Consider the following 12,532-nt stretch of genomic DNA (forward strand, 5'->3'; position numbering starts at 1 on the left):
TTCACTAGTTCAGTTATGTTCAAGGAGTCAAAATTGTGATCTTTGTCTTTCTTCATAAGAGGGGTATCTACTAGTGTGGGAACAAGATCGTCGGAAACAATAATGTGAGATACAAAACTCTCAATGGACTTCACTTCTCCTTCTACAAGCAACCCTAGTTGTCCCTGCTTGAGTCTAAACATGTTAACATCCACAGAAAGATTTCCAAAAGAAAGAGTTATTGAGTTATCCCGGCAATTTATTTGGGCATTGGCGGTTGCCAAGAAAGGACGCCCTAAGATGATGGGAATAAAATCATGAGCAGTTTCTGTGTCGAGAATAACAAAGTCAACTGGGTAGTAAAAATCCTGAACTTTAACGAGAATGTTTTCAACTACGCCTTTGGGATACTTAATAGAATGATCGGCTAACTGCAAAGTCATTTTGGTTGATTGAAGTTTTGTTAGACCTAGTTGTTTATATAAATAAAAAGGGAGTAAGTTAACACTCACCCTTAGGTCTAATAAAGCAGTTGTTATGAAGGTATCACCTAAAGTGCATTGTCTGATGGATCTACCGAGGGGTCCTTGTACTTAACAATTCCGTTATGTTCGGATAAAGAGGGATATTGTTAAGTTAAGAAGAGGCTTAAGTGGGGTATGTTAGTTTTCCTCTTCTTGGTGCACAACTCTTTTAGAAACTTAGCGTGTCCAGGTAGACTTTTTATAGCATCTAGAAAAGGTAGGTTTATAGTCAGATTTTTAAACACTTCCCTAATCTCATCAAAATTCTCGTCCTTTTTAGACACAACTAGTCTCTGGGGATACAATGGTTTATCTCTATATTTAGCATAAGGTTCAAAAGTATTATTAGTCTTTACATTATTTTTAGTCGTTTTCCATCTAGGTGTCAATATTGGAACCTCTACAGGTGTAGGGTCTTCAATTTCTATTATTGGGTCTTGTAATGTTTTCCCTTTTGGTTGTGGTTTAACTGGTACTTCTACAGTTGTAGAGTCTTTAGTTTCTATTATAGTATTTGGTATGGTATCATTTTTAGTTTGCGGGTGATCTTTAGGCTTAGTCACTTGGTTATCAACTACTTGCCCAGAACGGAGGGTAGTGATTGTCTATAGGTCTCCTGGGGTTATATTACCATTACACTGAATACTTTTTATTTCGAAGGCGGTGTTTGTTGACTTAGGATTAGGCACTGCTTGACCTAGAAACGCGCCTGTTTGATTATTATTTTGGTTAGGAAACATGTCAATAACCTTTTGGTACAAAGACTACATTATTTGCATCGTTTGTTTCATCATATTAGAGTTTTGATCATGTTGATCTTTCATCAAGTTAGAGTTTTGTTGCATAATTTGATTTTGTTTTTTAAACAAGGTTAATACTACTACTTCTGTAGATGGTTGAACTGGAATTAAGGCTTGTTGAACATTCATGTTTTGATGTTGATAGTTCTTGGTCATGGGCACTAAACATCTATTCTGGTCACCTAAGTTTCCTTGTCCTTGATGTTGAGTTAACTGGTTAAAGTGTGATGGTTGTGGTGGTGGTTGTGCATAGACAAGAGGACAATAGAAGTCGGAATGCTCAAGACTAAAATAGACATTACAACGAGTAGAGTTAATCTTCATGACTGGAGTGGGTTGTTGTTGAACTGATAGGGTATCTACCTTTTTAGTGAGGGAATCGATAAGAGTTTTAAGCTCGGGATCATTTTTAACCTCAAAAGAAGAAGGAGTGGAGTGGGACGATTTGTTACCTCCCCAATTGTTGTTCCTCTTAGATTGATCTTCTAAGAATTTATAAGCCTCTAAGGCTCCTTTACTAAGAAAACTACCCCCAGTCATGATATCTAGAACCTCCTTATGATGATGTAAATGCCCCTTGAAGAAGGCACGAACAAGCGTGTCATTCACAAGATTATGATGCGGGCATTCAATGAGAAGATCAGTGAAACGATTCCAGGCCTCTGAAAAGGATTCATGAGGATTCTGGAGGAAGAAATAAATCTTTTAAAGCATTTCATCTGTCTTTAGTGGTGGATAAAATTGTTCCATGAACAATTGAACAAGTTGAGCCCATGAGTCCACAGAGTTTGGCGTTTGGGCAATTAACCAAGACGCCGCCTTATCGGCTAGGGTGAAAGGAAACACCCTCAGTTTAATTTGTTCCACACCTACCGTAGGATGATGGAATGTGGTAAGAACTTGTTCAATCCTACGCATATGCTGATAAGGTTTTTCATGGTCTAACCCATGAAAAACTGGTAACAAATTAAATATATTTGGGGGGATTCGAAAATCCCCCACTGGGTTTTCAAGAACGATGCTAGATTTAGGGCTATCGTTCAGGGCTTTGTAAAAGTCAGAGAGAGGAGTCTCTCTTTCTTCAGCCATTATTTCAGATGTAGATTGTGGTATACTAGATAGGTGTGTTTGTTGACGTTCATGATAAATTACGTTAGTCATTTTTTCTCTTCCTGACCTTAATCTCATGCAAAACTAAGTCCAATATTAAAGAAACATGACAACAGTCAAAACAACCCTGATATGCTAGTATAAATCCTCTAACAGGAGATGCGAGGAATGGAAGAAAGAAGTACCTGAATGCCTCCTTGCTTCGCTTATGAATAGCGTCTTGTTTATGCTATCTCAGTGTATTTAATAAGTTAGAAACACTGAATAACTTGAAGAAACGGAAATTTGGACTAACCTGTGAAAATCGGGCTGCTCAAGAAGAGAGCGCGGGTCGCGCTTAGAAAAGGCCTTGGTAGGGCGCGGGTCGCGCTCCTTGTGTAACTCGTGTTCCAGGCGCTTCAGTGCTAGGCGCACTCGAACTTTGCCTTGGATGGGTGCGTCGCGCTCAGGTCTATTCTGAGTTCCAGGCGCTTCAGCGTTAGGGGGGCTCTCAAATTTAGCCTTGGATGGGGCGCACTCAAGCTTTTCCTGGGAATTTTTTTTGTTTCTGAACCAGACAATCACGGTTAGAACCAAACAAGGGTGGGTGGGTTGAGAATGGGGGAATGCCTCTTGGATTCAAGCAATTGAATTTTTGTCTTGAAAGAGTTTAAGAAGGCAGCGACGCCATTTGATAAAGGCAGATTTCGTAAACTAACTATCTATGCGTAAACACAAATAATCAATCACATAAATAAGTGCTTAAATCAATATTCCTACTCTCAATTCATTATGCAATATAGAGAGCCAGGATTCGTTCCACTCATAAACTATCAAGACATAAATAGAATTCATCTAATCAAACACAAAGAAACAATGGTGAGAGTAATGTGTGATGTGAAATTTCTATTCTACGATTATACTATGGATTCAAATAAATCTAAATTAACTAAACTAATAAAAATAGGGTTTTAATGGAAGAGAAAGTTATAGAGAAGAGTAATCAATCCACCTAATAACTAGTTTCATGCAAGAATCGAATTATTCATTAAAAAGATATCATATTTAGGGTTTCACGCAACGATTCAACCTAAAGCCTCAACCTTTATCATCCCTAGCAACAACCTACATCTCTATAGTCATTATTACTAGCATGTAGGATTATTACAACCAAGTCTCTCGACTTAATTACAACAATCCCTAGTTTAATTTATCATATACTTATTTTGGAAGTCATACAATAAACTAAACTCATTGAAATACTTACACATGAAATAATTCTACTAAGCAATCTATTCCTCATTAGGGTTCATAATCACTCCCTCTAATGGGGAGGTGGATTAGCCTAATATCATTATACTATCATTTCTAAAACAAGAGCAATAAGAACAAGTCATGATTAAATTAAACTAAACTTGATTAAAATAATTTGTATTTGAATTTGAAGATTGAAATATAAACTAAGTATTTTATTCTAAAATTCAAAACTTGTTCTAACAACTAATAAAATTGACAACTAACTAGATTAATCTATAAAAACTAATTTAATGAATTAAAACTAAGTATTTTGATCATTCACTAATTAAAAACTAACTAAAACTAATTGACTAAGTAAAAACTAACTAAAAACTAAGTACTTCTTGTTCTAAAACTAATATTTATGAAGTAAAACTAAGTATCCTTAAGAGCTAAGTCTTTGTTTGTTAAATGTAGGAGACAAGATCCATAATTTTGTGCATGGGTTGAGGTGCCATGTTTTGGGCCGGAAAATCGAGCCCAAAACCTTATTGCTTCAGTCCACAAAGGGGTTTTCAGCTGGATTTGACTTCAATAGCTTTTTTGTCCAATTTTGCTCCTCTTATTAGGCCAAGGCTTAGACCATTAGAAATCTAGTTCCGAGCCGGTCGTTTTGACATAAGGTAGGCCTAATTCCGAGGTCTGAGTCCAAAGATACGGCTTCCGAAAGTTCTACTGATTTTTGTGCGTTATTTCTGCCCATGTTGACTTTGACTTTTCAGCTTTGACCGGGCTTTAAAAAGGTTTTTTCTCCTTGAATCTTGGCCTTTAATCATAAAACTTCTTAGCAACCAACCTTTGCTCTATTATCTCGCAAAAGGGGCGCATTTCTACATATATTCGACTGTAATGCCTGAAATACATAAGAACACGATAACAGTACTAACTCTTACTTATTAATCACATAATTGATCTAAAAGTAATATTGTTAAAGGGTTAAAACTATAGTTTTGGGCTCTTATCAATGTTCACCTGTCCTTTTGGTACATTTGCATATAAATGAATACCTTTTGGCCTTTGCAATGCACCTGGTACATTCCAACGCTGTATGCTTCACATTTTCAGTGATATGGTTGAACACTTTATGGAAGTGTTCATGGACGATTTCTAAATATATGGTAATTCTTTCGATAGCTATCTATCAAATCTTGAAAAGGTTTTAGTACGTTGTGAAGAGAAAAATCTCATTCTTAATTGGGAAAAATGCCATTTTATGGTTACAAAAGGAATAGTTCTAGGTCATATTGTTTCAAAGGATGGAATCGAAGTCGATAAAGCTAAGATTGAAAAAATTGCTTCACTTCCTATACCAAAATCAGTTCGCAACGTACGTGCATTGTTAGGACATGTAGGGTTCTATAGGAGATTTATTCAAGATTTCTCAAAGGTTGCTCAACCTTTAACAAATCTCCTGCTTAAAGATGTTGTCTTTGACTTCACTTTCAATTGCAAAAAAACTTTTGAGACCCTAAAATCCGCCCTGACTATGGCTCCTATAATTCAACCACTTGATTGGTTTAAACATTTTGAATTAATGTGTAACACGAGTGATTACGCTATTGGAGCTGTCCTAGGGCAACGCCGAGAGAATAAACCAATTGTCATTTACTATGCTAGTAAAACTCTTAATGAAGCTCAACGTAATTATACCACCACTGAGAAAGAATTTCTCGTAGTTGTATATGCCCTGGATAAATTTTGTCCTTACCTAGTTGGTTCTTCCACAATGGTCTACACTGACCATGCGGCGCTTCGTTACCTATTAGCAAAAAAAGATGCAAAACAAAGGTTGATCCACTGGATCCTCATCTTGCAAGAGTTTACTCTAGAAATTAGAGATAAAAAAGGTTGCGAGAATGTGGTTGCAGACCATTTATCACGACTCGTCAATGATGTCGATAATGATGCCGAACCCATCTGTGATTCATTCCCAGATGAACACTTGTATTCCATTTTTTCATCTCCTTGGTACGCTGATATAGTAAACTACCTAGTTACCGAGGAAGTCCCTTCATCTTGGACTCGTACAGACTGGAAAAGGTTCTTATCCACAGTAAAATTTTATTTCTAGGATGATCCCTACCTCTTCAAGTATTGTTCCGACCAATTGATATGCCGTTGCATTCCCGACTGGGAACACAATGACGTGTTATCCTTCTGCCATGAACAATCTTGTGGTGGTCATTTCAGTGGTAACAAAACTGCGGCCAAGGTTCTACAATATGGATTTTATTGGCCAACACTATTTAAAGATGCACATGAGCATTGCAAAGCATGCAATCGCTGCCAGCACCTAGGACGCATTACTCGACACAATATGATGCCCTTAAATCCAATTTTAATTGTCAAAATTTTTGATGTGTGGGGCATCGACTTCATGGGTCCCTTTCCAAATTCTCATGGTTTTCTCTACATACTGGTAGATGTTGACTACATGTCAAAATGGATTGAGGCAATGGCATGTCATGCTAACGATCACAAAACTGTCATTTTGTTCGTAAAGGATATTTTCTCTCAATTTGGTGTTCCCAAAGCTATCATTAGTGATAGGGGAAAACATTTTTGTAATAAATTTTTGAATTGTTAGTAAAGAAATACGGAGTCACTCACAAGGTGGCAACTCCGTATCATCCTCAGACCAGTGGCCAAGTCAAAGTCTCAAATAGAGAAATTAAGTCCATTTTAGATAAAATAGTTAATCCATCTAGGAAAAATTGGTCTCTTCGATTATCTGATGCCTTATGGGCATATAGAACAACTTTTAAGACACCTATAGGCATGTCCCCTTACCGCCTCATTTTTTGGAAAACTTTGTCATCTGCCGGTTGAACTTGAGCATCGTGCTCTATGGGCCATAAAAAGCCTCAATTATAATACCAATGCGGCAGGCGAGAAGTGAAAATTGCAGTTAAATGAGCTTGAGGAGATTCGGAGTGATGTCTATGATCTCTCGAAATCCTATAAAGCCAACATGAAAAGAGTGCATGACAAGCACATACTAAGAAAAGATTTCAAAATTGGTCAAAAAGTTTTGTTGTACAACTCGAGATTACATATTTTTCCAGGAAAATTAAAAACTCAATGGTTTGGTCCTTTCACTGTCTCTGCTGTCACCCCTTATGGGGCTATATCTTTGAAAAATTTAAACGATGACAGCGAATTTCAAGTAAATGGCCATCGCCTTAAACATTATCATGAGTTGCGCTCTCCTGATGTCGAAAAGACTCTTCTCAAAGATCCAGTCTACAAAGACTAAAAGATTCGTTCGTGTACTTCCTTCCAGGTGTTTAAAATAGGGAAAGTACACCATTATGGTAGTCGGGCCCTTTTCTATTTTCTTATCTTAAATCTCCTAAAGTGTGTGGTTACAAGCGCCGGAACTTGAGTCCACAAAAACTCTATTTCAGAACTGAGTATAAATGTCTTCTGATAATCGAGCAAACGTGCTTTCTGGTAAACAATGGGTACCAAAAATTTCAAATCCTTCCTTCTCTTCCCTTTTCTATTCTCTTCCTCGCGAACTCCAACTCATCATTTGGTATAAATTTCACCCATCTCGAATAGATAATGGTCGTAGTACTTTTGCTCGAAAGTGACGTGCGCGAAGGATGGGGTGGTGTATGAATTGTCAAACACCTTTCTGTCCAGGTCTTGAATTACTATCCGATATGAGCCGGTATAAGGTATATTTTTATTTGACACCAGCTCAACAGGATAAACTTCATCGACGGCCCGTTGCTCCCACAGGTTGGGATTAGTCTTGAGGATCTGACGTTAAAAGACTCACATTCGTCTTGAGGATCTAACGTTAAAAGACTCACATGTATATACTCGTGTCTTTTATTTTTCACCTTTGCATTAAGCATTGTGTACAAAGAAAGTTGTGATGTACAACATCGGATGGTCCCTCGTTTGCATGGGCAATGGATTCCACCAGGCCAACCCCGAATAGTTTTCTATTTGATGGCAGTTCGGGGCGGTTTGAGGCTATACCATATGTACTAAGAGTAATATTATTATTAGACCATTGCACATTGGTTAGGGATGGTACTGTCCTGAATCCTAGGCCCCCAAAACATAAAGGTTAAGCCACAGTCTAGCTGGATTGGGTTCGCCCCAGAGCCGACATGACAGTTGCCTAATTTTACTGTATTGGTTTTCTTCTTGAAGTCCGGTGTTGTTGACATGTTCATCTCCCCTTGTACATTTGTAAATAAAAAAAAATTAATTAAAAAAAAAAATAGGTTGAATGTGCCTTCTTCATATTCCATTGGATGACATTTTTAATGCTGATCATTTTTGCATCTCATTCGTTTAAATTGGAGTTGAAACGAATCGAGATTCCACGTTTGAAATATCGGGACATAATGGGAATTTCCAGAATTTATTTGGGCTTGGGCCAAAATTTCGCACCCGACCTAAATCAGGTGTCCAGCCACAAAACCCATCACGCGGGACGAACCACGCGTCAGCCTCTCCCATTTCATTCTCCCTAAATTCCGGATCTCGTTCCCTAAGAAAAACCCAGCGCACGTGGTACTGCTGGTCTAAAATTGACTCGCGCACACGGTATAAACCTCACCGACTCCAAACCTGTTGATACAACATCATCTCCTCACTCCGTTCAACTAATATACACCCTCAAAACCTCATCTCGATCACTCTATGGCTGGAAATCGTAGAATCACAGTTGAGAGAAATTTTAAAAATCTCTATGATTACAACATGTTTCATCCCTTTTTCGATGGTGAAATTGCGAATAGTGATTGGGAGTATCTCTTACACAAAGTGCCGGCTCATTACTCCGAAGATTTGGTGTTAAAATTTTACAACAATGGTGGTTTTCGGGGAAATGAGTTTTGGATTACGGCGGATGGGATGGAATGTGAACTCACGTTGGAGTTGTTGTCGACTATAACGGATATTCCGATTAACTCCGATAGTCCGACATTGATGATATCGGAGTATCCGAATACAATGGAGTTTATGTTTGACACACTTCTCGAGGGAGAATACAACGATGGCTCGAGATGCGTGTACCAACATTCCCTCTGACGGAACCAACTGGCAGCCACGCTATGGCTGGCCTACAACGTCATCGGTACATCAAAGACGTCTGACATCAACAAAATGTTCTTGCATCTGCTGTGGATCCTTCAGAAGAAGAAGGAAACTTTCTGCATGGTCCATTTCCTTGGTCATGTCCTTACGACCGCTTCTGACAGGTCAGCTCCTCTTGTTGTACTTGTTACACAGATCATGATTAATTTAGGGTTCCAGTCCACTAGGCCATTAATTCAAACAAGGTCTTTCGAAAATTTTGCGATTTTCAAGACTTGTGTCATGGATCACTGGGAACCTAGTGTGAGAGATGATATTAAGCGTGATAATGTGCCTCCTCCTCCTCCTTCACCGCCCAACTGTTTTAATGAGGATACCATGCGCCGAATCAGCACTCCCATGGAAGCCTTGAGACTAATGAACACTGGCATGCGCAACATGTTTCTTCGCCAGGAAGAGATGCATACTTCCATGAGTGAATTTCAGTAGGAGATGCGTAATCATCAGGGCCGTTTTTAGCGTATGATGCTGGCTAATCAGCAGCAATTTCAGGACCGAATAATTCAGTCCTTAGGCGACAGACAGGACCAGTTAGCTCACTTAGGAGTTCGCAGTACTCGTCATCGTCGGAACCCTGGTTCTTCATCAGCTAACCCTGAGGACTCACAGTAGCAGCTTGTTTCTCTTAGTCTAAAATGCCTCTGTCATTTATTTGCCTTATGCAGTGCATTTTTATTTTTTCTAGTAATGTAAAACGGTATATCATATGATTTATCATAATTTTGTATCTCCAGACGGATTAAATGAGAAATTATTTATGTTATTAGATTATTGTCTTCCTAATATAAATAATTAGTTTGTTCCTTTATGCATTGGCCTACTCTTTAGGCCCAACGTACTGATTTAAATAGTGACCCCATCACTTTAATTCACTAGGCCCAACGGTCAGAAATCAAACGGTCATATATCAAAAATCGGTCAGATATCAAAAAATGGTCAGATTTTTTACTATAAAATCCGCCACTTCTCATCCAACTTCACTCATTCCATTCTCTTACTCTCCATAACTTAATCTTCATATATTTTTATCTTCTTTAACGTAATGGATCCGATCGAGAAATTAAACAAAGAGCAACGTGATGGGGCATTCACAGTCGCACTGATAGCAGTATTTATCGTTGTGATACTGTTAATCATGCATAACATCCTTCAGAATATCTAGATTTATGTAACCTACATCTCTCTCTTTCCCTTTGTCGTTTTGTATATTACTATGGTGTGTTAAATAATTCTCAAATCATTTGTACGGGTTACGTATTAAATGGAGAAGTCCCCTATTTAATATTTGTGTGTATTAATCGTATTTTCACTTTATCATAAACATAATATATATATATATATATATATATATATATATATATATATATATATATATATATATAAATTATTATCAAATCCATAACAAAGAAGAAAAATCAATAACTCACGAAAATAATTCAATCTAAACTCATTGTGTTCATGGAAGATCGCGCACGTTATACGGTACACTTAAACAATTGTCGCGCACACAGCTCGATAATTCTATCCGGCTTCCTTTATTGAGGTATGATTATCAATTATGAAATTACGTGTAGGTCTAACTGCCCTGTGAAACCTTTCTCCATACTTTCTATCATTTTAATACCTCATTAATTGTTTTTGGACATCTGACATGAAAAGACATACTATGGATACCCATAGTTGTTGTACATAATTGTGTGTACCAACACTACATGGTTCACTTGTGTTTTCACATATTAATTCTGGATCTAACTGCACTTGGCATCCTGATTCGTACAAGATCCTATATTGGCTATAAATCTCTTCGTTTTAGTCATTTTCATTTCATGGATTCTCCACTATCCCTCCATCACTTACATTTTCAAATGGATCAACCAAGAAAGATAGTGCCCGATAAAAGACTATCTGAAACTTTTTGATGATGGCTGATTTTCTCCTTATTTTGACATAGAAATTGTACGTCGAGGATGGTTGCCTCTTCTATATCATTTAGCAGCTGATTATTCCAGAGAATTGGTTTTGATGTTCTATCAATTTAGCAGACCTGAAAATGAAAAATTCTATTTCAACGCTTATGGACAACGATTTGAATTGACTAGGGAAATTATCTCCGACATACTTCAAATTCCAATGAATACACAAGAGTTCCACCTTCCATAGTCAACATTTGATTCCATCAAAACACTACGTGCCACTGTATCTCGTGGCGAAGTCGGAAATAGACATCACATTGTTCTACAACGCTCTTTGAAACAAAATCAACGAGTTGTGCTCCATTGGTTGGGAAACAATGTGGTAGGTACATCACACCAATCTGAAGTGAAAAAACCTCAACTCCACCTACTCTGGATTATGCAGAATCAAATGGATGATTTTTGCATAATCCAACACCTTCGGAACGCAATCACCAGGAAAACTAAAAGGTTAGCACCTCTGCCTACTTTAGTCACGAAAATCATGACGCGTTGGGGTTATCCAATAATTGCTCCAGAGATACCTCTTCAAAGAGCGGCCATTTCTATGCTTCTCACAGACTACTCCGTTGGGTTTTGGACTCCAGATAGTCTGGTAGATGAACAGGACGACCAAAGCTCAAATTCTGAACATTTCTTTAATGAACATGCCTTGTAGAACATTTTTAATCCTGTGGGAGGCGTTCAATTTCTTCATTAAGGCATGCGGGAACTACACGCACGTCAGAAAATCATCATCAAAAGTCTTATGGATTTCCAAGAACGTCAAACAATGCATGATGTTGATCAGGAGGCAATCTTGGAAACTCACTCTCAGTCATTGGAAAATCACACTCTTCTAATAGAGAATCAAACTACGATCTCTGCCAACCAGGGGGCCCTTCAACTCCAACTTAGCCAACAAATTGATGAACTGAACAGTGTTGTCTACGATCAGCATTCCTATCACCATCGTCATCATCATCCTGATCCATGATTTTCTAAAAAAAAAAAAAAGGGTTGCGTTCTGTTTTACAAAACTCAACTTTCCCCAAAATAAAATAATTATTATTAATTAAGTTTTTCGTCGTGTGCTCCTTTAATTATTATTGTTGTTATCTTTCTGTCCTCTTTTATAAACTAGACCTACTAGGATTATCATAATTCACATTGTTATATCCACTAATCAAATTTTAACATGTATTTTAAATTTGATTACAGGAGGAGTCTATCTTATTCCATACTCTGTCATCCATCCAATCAAACTTTATTGGACATTTTTCTTCAGAACCATCTTTATCCATTAAGTGTGGGCGACATACTTGATTTCCTTCTGATTGGACTCTCACATTGCTATTCGCAACGTGGATACTTCATTTTGGACGTTTCCTCACGTACATTGATTGATAGTATGTCAGGAATCTTTGTATTACCCATCACTCTACTCCATCACACATGGCTTCTTCATCTTACATAGCATCTTCATCAAGCATGGCACCTCCGAAAATCATTCATGAGCAATCCTTTCAGGCTATGATGGATTTCAATGCTTATGGCCTTCATTTCCGTGATTACATCACTAACATTGGGGGTCTTCCTTTGTTATTCGCCCTGACCAAACTTATTCTCCAAGTGTGGCGGCCTACTTTTATGCTAATATGGGAGATACACCAGCATTCAACGCTGCTCATGGCTTTTTCTTAGACGGATTCATAATCCGAGTTGGTGGCACACATCATGTCTTTTCTGAACCAACGCCTGCCCTAACTTT

The 12,532-nt window shown here is 37.8% G+C and overlaps 1 non-coding gene across 1 annotated transcript; it reads left to right on the forward strand.

The window, feature by feature from the left end:
* The first annotated feature begins 1,913 nt into the window (after positions 1–1,913).
* On the forward strand, positions 1,914–2,019 carry LOC147487338 (small nucleolar RNA R71). Its single transcript, XR_015203373.1, has one exon. It is a non-coding gene; the product is annotated as a small nucleolar RNA R71 (small nucleolar RNA).
* The last annotated feature ends 10,513 nt before the right edge of the window (positions 2,020–12,532 follow it).

Source organism: Coptis chinensis, chromosome 7 (genome assembly GCF_015680905.1).
Source record: "Coptis chinensis isolate HL-2020 chromosome 7, ASM1568090v1, whole genome shotgun sequence".
NCBI classification, from domain to species: domain Eukaryota; kingdom Viridiplantae; phylum Streptophyta; class Magnoliopsida; order Ranunculales; family Ranunculaceae; genus Coptis; species Coptis chinensis.